Here is a 6,000-nt window from a genome sequence, read left to right as displayed (position 1 = left end):
TTTTAATCAAGTCGAAAATGATAATCTAAAGCAATAGGATGACTTGACTTCTGTCTGCAGAGAGAAGAAAGTGCAAGCTGTTGCAGAAAAAATAACATTTACTGATGATATACAAATTTTAAGAGAGACAAGTGTGAACAAACAAAAGCTGTTTCATCAAATTCTGTAATAGAGGTATGCAAAGGAAATGCCAATATGCGTTACATTAATAAGATGCAGTTACTGGCAGGTGGTTAACCCTTTCAAAATCAGTGATGCTGAAAACCATGAGACTGGATTTCCTCATTTCCCTGTGCAGTACATTCTGTTTGGTCTCTCAGGGGAAAATCCCCTTTGCTTTAGTCAACTTCAAAGTTTATTTTGATGCAAAATTCCCCTCGGATACAGCGATGTGACCACCTGACCTAAGCCGTTGTGTGGTAACACACATACATACTACTCTTCCCCCTACAGCATCTTTTGCAATGTATGCTGTTCACGTGCCAAAAGCTTTTTCCGACAGACTGTTTATTGGGAAATTAGATAAACTGGCCAACTATGTGTACCAATTAAAGGTAAAACACTGATAAAAGCCGGCTAGAAGAACAGACAAGCAGAGGTTTACTACAAGAGAGAACAAGCTTGATGGATGGAAGAGCAGGAAAAAAGATAAAAATGGTCTCTGTAAATTAGACCAATTCAATTTAATTAGTGTATGTATACATCATGTATTTACATGTCACCATGACAATCATAGGATCCATCAAGAAACAGTATCTCTGTATGAGCAGTGGCCCAAACAGTCCATCAGTTTTGTACAGGGGTCTTCTGAGAAGACTGGCCAGGAAAGGTCTTACCCGAGACCCCTACCAGAACCTGCAGGCAGTTTGTAACACACTCCCTGGAGGAGCTGAGACACTTAGAAAATGAGATGAGAGCTGGGCATGACTTTGTGGAGCCTTGCAAGGCCCACACAGGGCAGTCGTGTGACTACATCCCTTTGCAGACCTATCTGCTAGAATTTCGCTCAAGTTTACACAGGCCAAGTGACAACGCCGGTGCATCACCGCCCACCACACCAGTGACTGAACAACAACGCCGTCTCGCTCTTTTCGACCACCTTCTGCCACAGCTCTCTCCACTATAAGCCACTGATTTGGAAACAAAAACCCGTGCAGGGCCATTTCTCATGGAAAGCCCAATTAAGCATCCTGGGGACCAAGCTGTAAGGGAGTGGGGATCTGAGAGGCGGATGCCCTAGCAGGAGCAAATCTGGTACTGGTTAGAGAGCCACTGCCTCAAGTACATTTTAAAAAGCTTACATATTGCACGGTTCCTTAGCTACTCCACACTGTGCTTCTGTACACTGCACTATATAATCTCCCAGTGCAGTAGGTGGGCTAGCTATTTTTAAAGTGCTTTGGATGAGTTTAGGCTGATTATCATGCCTCTTTGATTTTCCTCCTTTTCGCAAAAGAGACCGAGTTTTGTCTCAGAAGTAAATACGCCTGGCAAAAGAAAACAAAGTCAGGCTTTACATAAAATTTACACTGAACATAAAATTAAGTCTAAGTAAAAGACAAATCATTTTGATAAGTGGTTAATAAGTTAATAAAGATCCTATTCATCAACCCACTGGAGCTGAACATTATAGTGATTTATAATTCTCTGGAATGTTTTTACTGGTGTATTTATAACTGCTTACACCACATGGTCCTCACATGGCTAACAAGCTCTGCAGGAGCTGTTTGTTATTTAGGAAAAGCAGGTTAATGAAATCTTAATATAAAGTGAGTGACCAGACAATATATTGTAAGATATTATATTTTATAATCCATACATGAACTGAAGTATTTGCCAGGCTATTCTTTAAATAACTGTTAACATATTAAGCCAGCAGCAGTGATTCATGCATACTAAACAAGAAAGTAAAGGCTTGCAATGGAAAACTCTTCTATTGCTGTCAGAAGTGGAACATAGTGAGCTGCAAAGCACTAATAAATACATGCTGCTGAATCCATTCTCAGGTTTCAGAGCCTGAAGCTCAGCCTCAGAAAGTGTTTGGATAATAAAGTGTCTCATTAATTCTTCCTGGCAGAGGTAAGAGGAGGATGTTATATGCACTATCTGTGTCCTTTGTCGTGTAGCTGGCAGCAATGCTGCTCTCTCCTAAGGCTCTGCCGGAGTAGCTAAGGCAGACCTCACCACTCCTCCCTAAGGCAGGCACTCAGTATTCAGATGGCACTGACAGCTGCTGCAAGAGAAGGGTTATGAACTCCTGCACTTCCACAACTCAATTTCAAACAGACTTTTAGTGCCAAGAGTCTTGCACAAAAGCTTGTTTACAGATTAGGAAAATGAATAGGAAAATAACGCAGTTGCTCCTGTGTCAGAATTCAACTGAACTCTACATATATCCCCAAGGTCCTACAATTCACATCCAAATATAGACTTAGACACATAGGAATAGGGCATTTTTAATACAAAGAGAATTTCTAGAAGAGCATTGTTTGAGCTTTATTGACTACTTAGAAAGACAAACCAAATGGCCAATTTATCCTGGAAAGCATCAGACCCTCTTTCACAACTGCATGTGATCTGGTTAGCAGAACACAAGACTGGACTCAGCATATCTATGCTGCATGCGCCCTCAGGATCTGACCTTGGAGCTTGACCCAACAGGCTTGCCATTCCTGTGTACAGATACGGATGCTTACCTTCCTCCTTGTCTCTCCCTCTCTTCGTTTGAGACCAAACACTAGCTGTATTAACACTTTTCCCTCATTCCATCTAGATGGCTTGACTTTGAACTGGAACTAAGCAGAGGAGACTTGCTTGCACAGCAACCCTCAACGTTTACCCATACGGCAACAATTAACAGCAACTTCTGTCACCACCTCTTTGCACTGAGGAGAGATCCCTGAACAAACACACCCTTGTACGCTAGCTCTTCCCAGGCCCCAGGAACACTCAGAATCATCAGTAAGAAAACCCATAGCCCAGAGTCTGACATGAACTGTGCGGACTGGCGGTAAGTTACAGCACAAGCCCAAGGGAAGTTTGAACAAAGTGCAGCTACAGATGACCCCTCCGTTCTGTTTCCGGATCAGATAATGAGTTGTTTGTGATTTTGGACACTTTTGTTTCTTTGTTTTGCATCTCTTTCTGAGACCCTCTTTGTCTGACCTGCGTATACTCCCAAAAGTTATATCTGGACCAGGACTATTTCTCACTGCGAGCACTACATCAGCAGTTTAGTGCATTGGAGAGCTTCTTTTTAACTTCAAGTTTACCCTTGTACTTGGAGTCCTACGGCATGTAATTGAGAGCATCACTGGTACATGGAAAGCAGTTTTTCTCCTGATGGACCCAAGGGTGATGTTGCAGGGTACCATCTAAAGCATCCCACTTGCAATGTGAGTAGTCCAGCACTACTTCTCCTCTACACAGACATGGTGCATCCCTAAGACCTGCAGCCCCTGCAAACCTTGCTGCTGGTAAACGTGCAACGCTAACTCACAGTCCTAGAACCATAAGGGATCGTGCCCAGTCAAACCCTGGTCTTTCTCTCTTTGCATCACAAATACACTCTATGTGTTTATACAGTGCTTGGAGCAGTTTGATATAATTCTGTATCATTTTGCAAAGTTGTAAAGTCCTCCAGGACCGCAGAAAATCTCTGGAGAAATGGAAAAAGACCAGGAATGGGAGGTAGAAAAATAGAAAAATTACTAGCGGTAGTCTCTGAACTTCATGAACCTATTACAGAAACCCCAGATGCAAAATGCAATATAGAGCTAAATTCCAGCACCCATTACTCACCCTGCTTTTGCAACATGAGTAAGTCATGCACGGAATAAGATACTGCCCTGCGTGAGACATCCAGTATAACCTGGACCACACTGCATGAGGGATTTTCTGTCCCAAAAGCAAAGAAGAAAAAACGAGTGAAAAAGAAAGTAGAAAAAGATGACAACGTGAAAGTTCTAGGTCAACATATTATCAGAAAGACAAAAGTATGAGTTACAGTTACATATATATACCCTGAACTCTGATTTCAGAGTAGATACACATCCCATGTTCTTGTCAGGCATTTGCCTAGGGGTAGATGGTTTTGTGGACATTAAGTAGCTTCGCGGGGGGAGGAGGAGGGTCAGATATTTTTTATCGTCTTTAAACTTACTGGAATTTCTTTCCAACTTTGTTCTAGCTCCAGCTTAGTTTTGTCCAAGATTCTCTTTAAGTGTACCCTACCCAATGTGTGGGCTAGGCAGACTTTAGCAATAGGAAAAAAAACAAATGAGGAAATTGCCTCTTGCTTTTTCATTCTCTCCTTACTTTTTCAATCTTTTGCTGTTGCACAGAGATTGCAACTTGCATGCCCACTAAGAAAGGCAGGGCACGTTAAATAAGGGGTAGTTCAATCAAACCACAGTCTCTGAACACTGCTTTCTGCACGGTCAATGGTCTAGTCTCTTCCTGTCCCATCCCAGCACCGGTCACTCCGTTGCGAACCTCTCATTTCCTATCTTCGTTCTCTGCTCTCCAAACACCCTCTCCTTTCCCCTTTCCTCTTTCACTTGCTTCTTTTGCTCTTATATACACAAAGACATACTTCTGCACTATCGTACTCGATATCTCAATAATAAAGCTGGCATTTTGTATCAAAACCAAAAAGCTAAGTAACCGTGACTAATGATAAAGAAGGAGGTAGGACTTCAAGAACAATGCACCAAGGAAGCAAAAATGTCTATACTGGGCTAATGTAATCTCTCTGCGGTGGCCAGAAGTGAACACTTAACGAAAAAATGTGAAAACACATCGTTTGGAGCAATCCCTAACCTGATAAGGTCTTAAAATTTCCATCAATTAGTGGTTTGGGGATTTCCTGTGTGGCAGCCAGCATCCAGACTACCATACTCTGCATCCATACATTAATTTCCTCAATGAATTTTTCAGTGCCCTCTCATTTTTGTATTTGTGAGAAACAGTGATTAACTGTTGTTTGAATCTTTTTACAGAACTAATATGTGGTGCTTCCACTAGCATGCTGTATGACTGCTGACATGCTACATCCAGTCCATACAACCATAAAGTTTTGTTTCTCATCCAATCAGTAATCACAAGCTGGTATTATCTTCCACAATAAAAACAAAACAACTATCATTATATCACATCTGTTTTCTAGCTTCAAGCAAGTGTTTAAGGGCAACTCTGGAACCATCCACATTTCTCAGAATACCTTTTCCAATTCATCACTCTGTAGTGCCAGTGGTCGTATAGTGCCAATTAACTTGTATGGTTTTGGATGTAAGCCTGACGGCGAATGCCAGCCCCTGATTTTCCACAGCCCAGAGTACACACATTCACAAATGGTTGCAATACTTATAATAACGCTTTGTTAAATGGCGAGTCTAAAAAGAGGGTTAATGTTGCCTTAAGAAGATCAGATGAATAAGGTAGTCACTGTAGTAGTTTTAGCCTACTTTTCAAGAGTTACTGGACAACATGTGATATATTTATAAGCAGAACAGAGCTCGTATATAACTCAGGAAACATGATTTTCAAGAAATTTCAACAAATTTGAATAAAACCCCTTAGGGTGCTTTCAGGTTTTGTTGACAATTTTTCAAGAATTTGTGCAGTTTCTGCAGCTGCATATCATAGGATTTCCAGAACAGGGCTGACTCAGACACACCCAAGTATTCTTGTAGGGTTCTGTTATTTACAAGGCGCTCTGTTAAAATGGACAGTTGTGATTTGGCTATACTCATTACTTTTTTTTAGTTGTCTTCACATACTTTCACATATCTTGGTCTTGATACTGCTGGACTATCCAGCAACATGAAGAAACTTAAGATTTGATCCTTCAAAGAGTTCATGACCCCAACCCAAAGAGTCCCATTGATCTCAGTGAATTTTGGATCAGGTTATACATACAGAACACCGTCAAGAGCAACAGCAAAATCTAAACCTGAACTAGAGGGTTAATACGGTCTGTCTCTATCCTTGTAATTTTCT

The sequence above is a fragment of the Aquila chrysaetos genome, chromosome 2 (assembly GCF_900496995.4).
Source record: "Aquila chrysaetos chrysaetos chromosome 2, bAquChr1.4, whole genome shotgun sequence".
NCBI classification, from domain to species: Eukaryota; Metazoa; Chordata; class Aves; order Accipitriformes; family Accipitridae; genus Aquila; species Aquila chrysaetos.
The sequence above is the reverse complement of the archived record's forward strand: the minus strand, read 5'-3'. Positions refer to the sequence as shown.